General features: G+C 41.2%; 1 protein-coding gene across 9 annotated transcripts in view; it reads left to right on the plus strand.

Annotated features, from left to right (window-relative positions):
- ZBTB20 (zinc finger and BTB domain containing 20) overlaps positions 1-12,425 on the plus strand; it is a 448,076-nt gene that overhangs the window by 418,023 nt on the left and 17,628 nt on the right. For 8 of the 9 annotated variants that reach the window (XM_072352146.1, XM_072352172.1, XM_072352155.1 and 5 more), the window contains one exon: positions 3,003-3,190. The gene's annotated coding sequence lies outside the window, so the exon portion shown is untranslated. Of the gene's footprint in view, positions 1-3,002; positions 3,195-12,425 lie in introns of those variants that run through there. The other variant, XM_072352197.1, reaches the window with a different exon arrangement.

Consider the following 12,425-nt stretch of genomic DNA (forward strand, 5'->3'; position numbering starts at 1 on the left):
AGTGTCCCATTTTACCTCTGGAACACTGAGAATTATTAGAGAGCTCGCAGATGGAAGTGTTCATAGAAGAACTGTGCAATCAAAGAAGAAATTAGGTTGGAAGGGTCCTCTGGAGGTCCCTAGCCCAATTCCCATCTCAGAGCAGGGCTGACTTCCAAGTTGGATCAGGTTACTCAGGGCCTGGTTCAATTAAGTTCTGATAATCTCCAAGGATGGAAATGCCACAACCTGTCTTGTCAGCCTGATCCGGTGCTTAACAACTCTCCCTGTAAAGAAAGTAGCAATAAGATAGCAATATAGACTTTGTAAATGAATGCGTGAATATTTAATTAGAACATATAGGTGAAGATCATAGCAGCAAGAGCTTTTTGTATGGAAGAAAGTAGAACAAAAGGATAACAATATACTTTGAGCAACTGGAGCTTTTTTCTAGTTTTAGCTACATTCTTTAGCTGACAACTGCATTCTGACATTGCAGACTGCAGAAGAACAACCACATTTGGGTTTCTTCATAGGCTCTTTCCCTTACTGAGATTTCCTCATGTAGAGGCCTGCATTCCCTTCAGGTAGTATGGAGGTGCAGAACATGTCTAAACAGCCTAAATGGAGAGCTGCTGTATTGTGTTTAGTGTCATTCAGCACCACTGCTTCTCCTCCCATCCTGTTGAGCACAAGTCACCACGCTACAGGGTTCTAATGTGGAAATGTGATGGTACAAGACCATCTGGAGTACATAGTGCCAGCCTGAGAAATATGTAGTTTTGGAAAGGAGGAAACAGGAGATGCTGTGCATAGTCTCACTGGTGTCGTTTTTATTTCAAGTACAAACGAGTTCTGGGATGCCAATGCAGGGTCAGAATGGATTAAAGGTAGACCTTGGTCAGTGCTAGGTCTAACAACACACACTGCCTGTACTAGCAGCCTACAAGCAGTGCTTGCTTGGGCTGAGCCCCTATGCTGCAAATAACAGCACTGTCCTTCTCAGTGGAGGAAGTTCTGTGTGGGGATTGAGCTAGAGCCAGAGGCCGTTCTGAAAGCATACAATTTGAGCTAACCCCGGACTGAAAACAGACCTTAACTACGGGAGCTGAGCTTCCAACTGCACTCAGAGTCTAACTCTGTGTATATCCTTTGCTGTCTGGACAAAAGCCATGCTTTCTGAAAGCCTCTTGGGTAGCAATGCTGTTAAAAAACACTGATTTATACACACTGCAGTATCCGGCTTGTGTTGGGTGCACATAGGAAAGTCATGGGGTCAGGACATGATACGTGTGAGGGTGTGCAGTGGAAGCCACCAGAGTTAGTATGTCACAGAGCTACACAAACTGCTATGAACAAAACACAGGCAGTCTGTACGCTTTAAAATATACACGCTCATGTGCAAGCTGTGCATCTCAGGCATGCTCAGCTATGTAGCAAGAGGTGGATCTTGGTGACAGGATGGGAAACAGACGGAGGGATGCCAGAACTCGGAGTGACAAAAAATGCTGTGTTTATTCTTCATGAAAAATATGCTTTTAAATGCTTTCATTTTCCTTCTGTTCAAGATAAAGTAATCTGGTTCAACCCTTAGCTGTACCTTTGCAATTTGAAGTGACATCCACTTTGTCATCTCCTATTTGTTACTGTTTAAATCTGATTTGACGTTGGCCCATCTTATTGGGAGAATATTGATCATATACATGGAGAACGCAGAAGCCAATGTGCCCATTGTCTGTGCTACATCTGCTGGGAGGAATTTTAGCCCCATTAGTCCAGAGCGCATCGTGGCTTCGTTGGTCAGCTTTGTTTTCCCCCAAATCTCCCCTGCAAGACCTAAAAGCAGACTTTCTGGACAAGAGGGAGCACTGGGGGTCGTTTGGGCAGCTTATGGATCCCACCGCTGTGTGCACATCGCCCTTAAATCCTGCAGTGCCTCAGTTTCCCCCCCCCTTTTTTTCTTAACTCCCCACTTCTCCTTCACCTTTCGATTCTGCTCGGCCTGTGGGTTGTTACAGGCAGGGGAAGTGGTTTGTTTATTACTTTTATGCTCGTTTAACTCTTGTTTTCTCTTCCTTTCCTTTCTTCCCCGAGCTTCGGCCGAGGTGACACCGCCGGACACGGTGGCGGCTGCTGCCCCCCGACGGCGGCCGAAGGGAAACGGCGGCAGGTCCCGGCCCTGCCCCCGGCCGGGCGTGCCGCCCTTATATAACGCCTTTATGTAAGCGCCCGGGGGCTGAAAAGCTCCGGGTTGTGGCGTGTCAGCCGCAGGCTGTCCTAGGTGGGATATGGAGAGCAGAGCGTGTGTGGGGAAGGAGCCCCTGTATGCCCATGCAGAAGAAGACCTTCTGTGTGAATCAAAGCCTGCCACATCCCTTCTTTGTGCCTCAGTTTCCTCACCTGTGAAACGGATGTGGCAATCACTACCTGCTTCTAATTCCCTGTGGTTATGAAATGCTGCAAGGAAGGAGGCCTTGATGGCTCTCATGCGTTCTGCTCATAGTACGTTGTTTCAGGCTTTGCTGAGATCACCTCTGCGTCTCAAAATTACTCCGGTGCTTTTTTTTTCCCCACAAAACAAGTCTTTTCTCCTGATTCACGTTGAACTGGAAACTTGCATATTTGTTTGCTTTTCAGACAAACCTATTACGTTTCTGTGTAAGTCTATTCAGAATGCTACAGCCTTGGTTAATATTTGTCAAACGGAGCTCCGACTGTCTAAACCACTGGGACAAGTTTCGCTTTTATGTCATCAGTAGGGGCAGAATGTGGAGCTTCGTGCTTGGCCTCATTGCTGTAATACAGTCTCAGGGCCATTGCATCAGAGTCAAAACAAGGAGCAGCTTGTTTCCAAACAAGAAGCATGGAGGAGAGTCTTCTCTGCCTCCCTCCCTGCAAGGGAAAGGAGAGGAGGGAGGAGGGTGAGGGGGGGGGGAAAAGAAAGTTATCTTTAACAGATTCTAAAAATGCCTTTTCCCAAATATGCAGCCAGTCCCTTCAAAGGTCTCTTTGTTTATTTTCAGGAAGAAACCCAAGACAGCTGAAAACCAGAAGGCGTCTGAGGAGAATGAGATTACTCAGACGGGTGCATGCAGCGCCAAGCCAGGCCTTCCCTGCCTGAACCTTGAAGCTGTTCCGTCTCTGAGCCCGGCCCTCATCTACTCACCACATTCACCAACAAACTTACACGCACACACAAGGTCATCTGATTGTGAGTACGCCAATGCACTGCTGGGTTGCACTGGGGTTCTTGAAAGCATGTTCCTTACTGTAGACCAGGTTTTCAAGCCAGTTGGATTTTCTTTCCATAATGGCACAAGCAAGACTTCCTCAGAGTTTACTTTTTCCCTTCTGTGGGAATTAACTCTGAAAAAAACAGTGTTTTGTGATAAGGTCGTGATAATGCAGTCAGACAAAGGAAGCTGAGAGTGTGCTGATGGGTCAAGTTGCTGGCTGCTCCTACTTCTTACAAAGCAAAAAGGGAAGATCCTTTGAGCATGATTCCTAACTAGAGCTGTAGTTAATTCTCTCCAGATAGTCACATACTTCTCATTACCCAAGCACATCTACTGACTGGAATTTTCAGCCTGTTATTGTATTGCAGTGTCTGGCTCAAACACACTGTCTTGTGAAGGATTTCTGCTTCGACAGGGAGGTTTCTGTGGATGGAATCAGATTCAATATGTGGGAGTCTGGAAGATTTTTGTAGACCTGTGTGGTTGTGTCAGTTTAAGGCCCATGTTTTCAGTGCATTCACTTTCAGATTCCTCAGCACGAGTTAATTGGCTTTTTTTTTTTAATGTTCATTTTGTTCTTCCCTACTTCCAGCCCTCTTCCATCTGCCCTTTCTTGCTCTCTCCCCACCTCCCCACCCCCAGAAAGAGGAAATAATTAAAACTGGATGTTGGAATGCCAGCACTTATCCTGTCAGGTATTCAAAACAGTGTCATCTCACAATGGTCCATACCTGAAAGTCTCTTGGGAAGGAACATGGACGGTCTTGTAAGCCCTATCATTCACTTGTTCTATAAAACACAGCTAACCTCTTTTGTAGTAGTTTTAGGACACCGTAAAACTTGGAAGTGGGAAAAGAGGAGAGGGAATCATAGAATCATAGGAAGATGATGATGCCAGGTTTCGAGAGCTCAGACTTTGCAAAGGCCTATAAAAAAATCAGGGCATACAATAGAAAAATCAGATTAAAAAATATGTAGGTTTTTTTGTTTGTTTGTTTGGCTTTTTTAATTTGAAAATCTTGCCTCAAGGCCAAGCTTGGAAGCAGCTGGGTTATAGGGATCATCACTATCAAAATCACTTCAGCTGCAATTCATTCCTGCTGGCTTCTGACTGTATTCATTATGAGCTTCTTGATTTTGATTATGAGATCTTGATTTTAGTAGAACTGATAAAAACATTTGGGAGAATTTCCTAAATCTCACCTAGTGATCTGAGGAGAAGAAAGAAGTGTGAAGCAGTTGAGCAGCAGGCAGTATGCAATTTGGTATATAAAAAATTCTCTTCAAATTAGAAATGTCAAACTCTGTTAAAGCTGGGGTGCAGTTTTGTCTTGTAATGTTTTCTAAAAACAAAAGTCTTGTAAGAAGAGGCAAAAATGGGCAGAACGAGAAAAAATAATCCTTATTTTCAAACAAAGAATCTCTTTACCATTCACAAAGATGAAAGAGTTCATTAGGAAATGGGATTTGAAACCTCACACTGATGGTTTTTGACAGTACAGATAGAAACCCACGGAAGCAACCTTAGGACAGAGGCCAGCAGGAATTGTAGAGAACTCAGAGAATGAACTCCTGCTTTTGTTTTCTGAGGTAGCCAAGTTCAGAGGTGAGCAATATTGGTGGAAGGCAGCATGTAACTCTTCATGCTCTTGTTCTATGGACAAGCAGTCCTTTAGACCCCCAAGATCTTAATGTCCACAAATCACATTCCACTCCATTCACAGTGCCAATTTGAAAGAAAAACTTCAAACCTAGACTAGATGTTCCTTTCACATTGAAGTCAGGTTTTGAAAAAGGATGTTTAATAATGTTTTCAGCACTAAAATTGCTCTATCTTGGAAGCTGTTGAAATCTAGTTCCCAAAACACAGTTAGAGTCCTACAGAAATTCAAGAAATGCAAAAAACCTCTTGTGGTATTGATCTGTTGATTCCTTGTGCTTCGAAACCATTGGAAAAGCTCTCACTATTTATGATGGGTTATAACCTTCATCAGGCTGTATTTGTTTGGGGCAGTATGCCTATAATTAATGTTTGGCGTGTTCTTGCAAAATATCAATGCCAGTTTCTGACATGAAGTTAAATGAGGCAGGATGAATTTATGCTTGTATATTTACTCCAGCTGTTTACCACGGTATGCAGTATTTTTTTAAATGTTGTTTCAGTCCCTGCTGCTGGAACACACCAATTGACCCAAGTGACTGACACTTGTAGTGCCCAGTATTTAAAAGTAGGCTCTCTGTCATTACTAATTCCTTTCCTTTACCTCTTGCCTACCCTGTCTTTTGGACAGATTCTTTCCTCTCACACTAGAACCCCTCCTTTTACCCTTCTCTTTCCCTCCTCTCAGAATTATGCTGCTGTATCTCTTTTTTCCCCTCAGCTTCTGGACCTGCAATTATGTCTTCCTTCCTTGGGCTGGCAGCACCTACTGTCCTTCCCTATGCCTTGTTGACAATAAAGCACTGTTTCTTATCCCTTTTGCCCAGATCACTATACAACCTTTACCCTTGTAACTGAGTAGATTATATTTCATTCTCAAATGGACTCTTTTAACCAGAGTTACCGAACTCTGGTGGGATGTTTTCTAGAAGATGGCAAATATTCTGTTTATAAACTGGAATTAGACAGGATGTTTGACTGGAATTGTTTCATGTCAGATATCAAAAACATCCAGAAAAAGTCAGCACATAGGGTATTTCCATTCTTGGAAAAGTATTCTGATGTCCAGATGGCTCCGTAAGTCCTCATTTGTGTATCTGGAAAAAGTCTTTGATTTTATGGACCACCTATTCAAATTTGCTTGAAATCTTCGCTGACCATTTTGCATGCACAGTCACTTGTGCTTGGCAGAAAGCATCACCACATTTATTATGAGAAATATTCACAGGCCAATCTACTTTGAAAAATCAGGGTGCATTTGGAATGATTCAGACCAAAATACTTTTTCCAAGCGTAGAAAGTAAAAACTCTGTGGTAGCCATCTGCTCCTCAGCTGTAAAGGCAGAGATGAAGAAAGCCTAAGCAATAGATTGAAGTCCAGTCTTACTGAAATGAGTTCTTGGGGGGGAGGGGAGGGGTGGAAGTATGCAAAAGTCGTGTGTGATACACAATATAATATAGAGCTTAAGGCAGTGTTTTCTACATGCTGCCTCTTGTGCTACTTCTTCACAATGAAACAGGATTGTTTCCGACCACTTTAGGACTTTGGATTTGCTTGTAATGTATTTCCAATGCAGCTGAACCCTTGAAGCAAAATCCAGAACTCGGGAGGCGTTGTGTCCATTCCCAGCTTTTTCAGTCTTGGGAAATGCACGGTCAGGCAATGCAGTTGTAGAAAGAGGTCACAGGAAGAGGTACTTCCTGAGGTAACTGTTTCCATGTGGGACTTGGCAGATAGAAATCACCGCTTTGAATTAATCTGGAATCAAATCACAGACTGAGCTGATAGAGCTCCAAATACCTCTAGCTACTCAGCTGTCGCAAACAGATGTAGCTGCTTGCTCAGAAGAAAGGTGTTCGTGCAAAAAAAAACCTACAAAGTCAAGAAAGGAGGGAGACGAGAGTTCTGGAAAAGTTACAAAGAAGCCACATATATGAGAGTGGTGCTGTTTGCAACTTCCCCTGCTCTTTCTTGTTCATGGGCAGAGCGTGTTATAAGCTTGGTACTGTCCTAGTTCTGAAGGCTGAACTCCCTCAGGTAAAGCTTTTAAAGAGAGAGGAACATCGGTCCATCAGGACTTGGCTGTCTGTTTAAACTGATTTGGTCTGTATAGGCCACTTATTTCAGGAGCCCTTTAGAAAGCTATCGCTATATATGTTTTGCAAGTGCCAAGAGATAAGATCATTTTGGCAGAAACTTTCACAAGTGCTAAGAGATACAAAAACTTCATTCAGACGCTGATGTATGCATCTAAACAGATGTGTCCAAATTCAAGGAAATCCCATGGGAACAGTGCAACTGAATCTCTTTGTCTCTATTGATAGTTAAAAGAGTTATTCTTAGATATTGGATGGTTCATCTGCGTAGGAATTTGTTCCAGACAAGGGAAAAGCAGCATCTTAGCAAAAACTTTCCATGGGTCTAAGAAGCAGATTGGACGGTCACTGGAAAAAAAAACTGCTGAAGAAATTTTTATGATTTTGGAGAGCACAGAATTCTTGGAGATCTGAGATTCTGGTAGGGAGTGAAAGCTGCAAAGAAAATGGAGGCATGGATATCTCTTTTAAAAAATAAGTAAATTATGAAACAATCATTGACAAGCCATTGCGATGGGGGAGGACTCCTTTAAGTCCCATCTTAGCAATGGGCTGGAGAGTTCTTGAGAAACAGAATGCAGTTTGTAATAAACACTTCTGATGATGGACCAGATGAAAACCACTTGTCCATACATGCTCAAATGATGTGGCTGACTTGGTCTGATCCCAGCTTTTTTTTTTTTTTTTAAAACTTTCACAGGATGGGAACTTTGAGGCCATCTATTTTCCCTTTTCTCTTTCTAAATCCTGGTTTTGGTATCTTGATCGCCTTCCATCATAATGGGAAAAGGCGGAGAGGGAACCTCAGAAGATTCCTAAACAGAGCATTGAGAGTGGGCTTGAAACTCTAGCTTTTCATTTTCTTGAGCAGCTAGGGGGATCGTCCATTTCCATCCCATGAATCAACAGGTTTGATTTGCCCACTGCTAATGTAGAGGCTAGATGGAGGTTTGGCCTCATCTTTATGTTTTAGGTTTCCTGTGTTTCTCTTTGAGGTTCTGTGGCAGGAAGAGAATGGTTATATGCCCTTATGGTCTTCCCACTTTGCCTCTGGAAATGTGTGATTATGATTCCCTAATAAGTGCTCTGGAGCTTTGAAATGGTTTCCACTCTGAGGGGAGAAGGAGGAGCCTGATTCCTTCTTTACAGAGACAGACAGTATGTTAATGGTTGCTTCATCTGTATTTTTGCTAAGCTAAGTATGGTATGTGTTAGCTAATGCTGAATATTTTTAGGTTGTTTTTAGTGACCTAAGAAACGATGTATGTTTAGATATCTATTTTAGACAGTATAATGATGTTATAGGCCTTCTCTGCAGCAGCTAAGCTGAAAGATACCCATAGTTCTCAAATACTGGACCTCATGAGACTTAGCTATTTGTTTATCTTGCAGAACATTCCGATATTTGTTTAGTAAATACTTTGGTTTTAAACAGTCATAGGTGGTTTCTGCACCTTGTAAATTGATATTTTAGGTTGTAGTATTATCAAAGAAACATCAGCCAAGAATGACTTGTGTTTTCACAGAAGCAGATGTATTGTTTAAATTGTGTAGATTCAGAAATAAATATAAGTAAAGATAAGATACGTAGAACTATAAGCTGAGCTCACTATACCTCTGTTGAGAAAGCTGTTGCAGTACACCAAAGTGCTAGTCATATTATACTACTGATCAGAACTGGTCTCTATACTCCTAAGTGCACTAAGTGAGTTTTGTCAGGTTGGTCTCTCAGGCTTTTCTTCTCTCGAGAAATGACTAAAAACATATGGTACTGAAGCTTGAAAGTAGGTGAGTATGTTTTCAGAAACAGCTATGCAACTTCGGAGCCTAACTTTTACTGATGCTTAAATCACATGTAAAATTTCATAGAGGGTCTTTTAAATTTTTCTGGTTATCTTTAAGGGTGATCCCTCTTGTTAGATGAGTAATACTGACTTGATGCTAGCTTGTTAGCCATTGTGGCATTCAGTGCTTTTCTTACTGGTCTCGCCTTGGAGGACTGTAAGTGGATAACATGCATAACTTCAGCTTTGATTTGTAAAAGTTAGGAGGGTGTCTAGCTTTCATGGTTTCAGGGGAGAGCTTGAAGATATGTCCCCAGCATATGTATTACTTCTAAATACAAGGAATAAGATTAAAAAATGTATTGCTCTTTAAAATTCTGAATTTTCCGTTCTTAAGATTCTGGAGTTGCTAATACAGCAGTATTTGTAAGTTATGCTGTAGCCACTGAGATGTAATGTTACTGTCCAGTAAAACACTGGTAGTCCATATCTGAGTTTACCTGTTCATGCCTTCAGAGTCTACCTCCCACAGATTTTTTGTTACTATTAAGTTACAAGTCTTTTTATAAACCCTTCCTTTATGTATTAAATCAGACATTCAACTATTTCACTCACTCACTAAATGAGAGCGATGAATAATATGCAACTGTAAAGTGTTTATCACTGTTTATAAAGACACAGTCATACTCATTTGCTGGTTTTGGTTTCTGGTTCGTAGGTTGGTCTGGACTTTTTTTAATATAGTTTTGTTGCTGGCTTTTTTTGTTGTGATTTAGTTTGGTTTGGTTTTGTATTACTTTCGATAACAGTCTCCAGGACAGTGCTTTCTTCTTATCCCCCTTGAGGTAGCTTACCTTCTCCTATCATCCTCCATTCTGAAAATTAAAGCAAAATTCCACTGCATAATTTCTGTAACCTCTTTGATTACCCTTATTGCTTTCATAAATCAGTAGTCCAGCCAACCCACTGACTCTGCTCCTTGCCTGTTGAATCTATCAAACCACATAATCTAAGGCACTTCTTAGGTACCAGTCATTGCCCTGTAAGCTTTCTTTATCTGATATTTTTAAAGTATATTTTATTACGGTATTTGTCTTTATACTCCTAGCTGTTTTCTTTAAATTTCCCATTTGTCCTGCCTAATCTTTGTTTTACATCTAGCCTGCAACAGTTTACGCTCTGTTCTATTAGTGTCACTTGGGCACGATTTCCTTGTTTGGAAAGATACATTTTCAGCTTTGATGAGCTCTTATACTTCATTATTTAAGCACTGTATTGATTTTCTTTTTACTTTATTTTTGTTGTCGTTGCTGTCCTTGCATATGGAGTCTAATACAAGTGCTAATAAGGCCCCCTTCCTGCTGATCTTATGGATTGAAATTCCTTGTCTTTTCCTTTAAGACCCTTTCTAACTTTCTCTTTTATTTTTTTGCTTTTGCTAGCTGTCTCTCCTGAAGATCGCAGAATCACACAGAGTCAAAGAACCATAGAGGTTGGAAGGGGCCTCTAAGGATCATCCAGTCCCCCCCACCCTGCTGAAGCAGGTTTCCTAGAGTAGGTTGTACAGGAAAGTGTCCAGGCAGGTTTTGAATATCTCCAGATATGACTCCACAACTTCTCTGGGCAGCCTCTACCAGTGCTCTGTCACCATCAAAATAGTGCATTTTTTTTCTCATGTTCAGGGAACATGAGCAGTTTTATAGCTAATAGTGCAAAAGGAGATCATGCAGGGGAATACTGTAGAAATGATCATGCCTATTGTTGTTCTTTCATATCTTAATCATGCATTCTTCTGCTGTCATCTTCTCAGTCCTATTCAGTTGAGATGACTGTACTAAATGTACCATTTCCTTAGCATGGTCCACAGAGGGACACTTCATGTAGCGGTCAAACACAAATGATTTTCCTGTGTTTGACAGGTGACTCTTCCTAAAAGAAAGCTGAAGCAGCCACATCTACCATCTTTTGTTCTGCTCTGCGTTATTTGAACCCTGTGTAACTTAAGTACTTCTGTGTCTCTTGGTTTGTTCTTTGTATGCTGTGAGAAGACATCTTCCATGCTTGGGGAAGCATTGTCTGGCACATGACTTGTCAGGTTTATTGCAGCTACGCAACTTCAAATCTACAAATGTAAAAATAGTCTCGGTCACCTCCTGTTCCTTTTCATCACTGTGACTTGTTTAGCACTAGAGCTTTTGGCTCTTTTCATCTCAGTTTCTGTGGTCATTTTCTCCTCTTTTCTCTTGCTTAGCCGTGGTAGCCATGTAATCCTTGTGCCATGATCCCACTCAATAACTTTAGAACAAGGTAGGGCCAGAGCAGTATTCAAATAAAATAACAAAATTAAACAAGAATAGAACAATTATTTTATTGTTCTTGTCTGACCAAAAGGAGGTAATTCATTCCAAACAGTTTTGAAGTGGAGTCTTAACATGGTACTGGGGGAGAACTTGAGAAATAAAAGCAAGATGCTGCTTAATACTGCCTATTAATGTTTATAAAATGTGCTGGTAGATGCTGCAGCAGGAAGAATTACGTGTTTCCACAAGAAACATGATGTTTGATCTATTCCATAGGTAAAAATCAGTTGTAAGCCAAGTGAGTGCTATTAAACTCCTTCCTATCAAGGCATTTGTTCTGTCAGTGTCGTGAATGTATGGTAGAGCACAACAGCGTGTTCTTGTTGGCCAAGAAATATGCTTGGTTCCAGAGTACACCAAGTATTATTGTTTCTTAAGAGAATGCTGTTGTGCCATCTTTTTATTAATGTTTTCTATGTATGTTTTCATTGTCCATGAAGTCATTTACAAGGCTAAAATAACATGAGATCTAGATTTACCCATATCCCGCCCAGTAAGTGGAATATAAAGGGAATTCAAGATATCTAGTTAATCTGTCAGCACAAATAGCTCCTCGAGGAATTAACTGTGCCTATGAAAAAGAAAAAAGATAAACAAATCCTAGAACCCCTACTCATACTTGCTTTGTTGTGTTAAACACTGAAAGGAGCTCTGCCCAGTTGGGATGAGCAATATATACTCTGTATCAATCTGTGATGTGTGGTGAAATGCTTCTTCTTGAAAACCCAGGGGAGAGAAGTAGTATAAATTAAGAGTAATCTCACTACAGCTATTTTTGAGTTCTTAACCAGTGAAAATGTAAGTGTAGCAATATTGTGCATCTATTAAAAATCTTGAAAGGCTCTTTATAACTAGATGATAGGAGTGATAACGTGTAATTTATTGATGTTACACAGAGGAAAAAAAAAAAAAACACATGAAGTAGCAATTTTGTGTGAAAAGGGGTATGATAGGAAGAAATAAAAACAGAGCAAGGGACTTCTCCCACCAGTTTCATGCCTGTCTGTGCGGCCATGTCAACGTCAACAAAAATACCGCATGCTTTGATCCCATGTAGCGTTTCAAAAGAAGGCATAGCCCTTCAAAAGGAAAACCCCCAGATGTCATCTCTAATATCTTTTGGCTAGGTAGAGGGTAAAATGTGCCTGAGGGCAGACCTGAGAAATAACTCTTAAGCACAACAGTAGTCTCACCTGTTAGTGTCTGTATGCATGTGTTTACCTGCAGTTCCCAGGCCTTCTCCCTGCAGAGAAAAAAAAATATATCAGAAGTGACAATGTACATTTAATGGTACAGACCTTTCTGATGG

The sequence above is a fragment of the Excalfactoria chinensis genome, chromosome 1 (assembly GCF_039878825.1).
Source record: "Excalfactoria chinensis isolate bCotChi1 chromosome 1, bCotChi1.hap2, whole genome shotgun sequence".
Classification (NCBI taxonomy): domain Eukaryota; kingdom Metazoa; phylum Chordata; class Aves; order Galliformes; family Phasianidae; genus Excalfactoria; species Excalfactoria chinensis.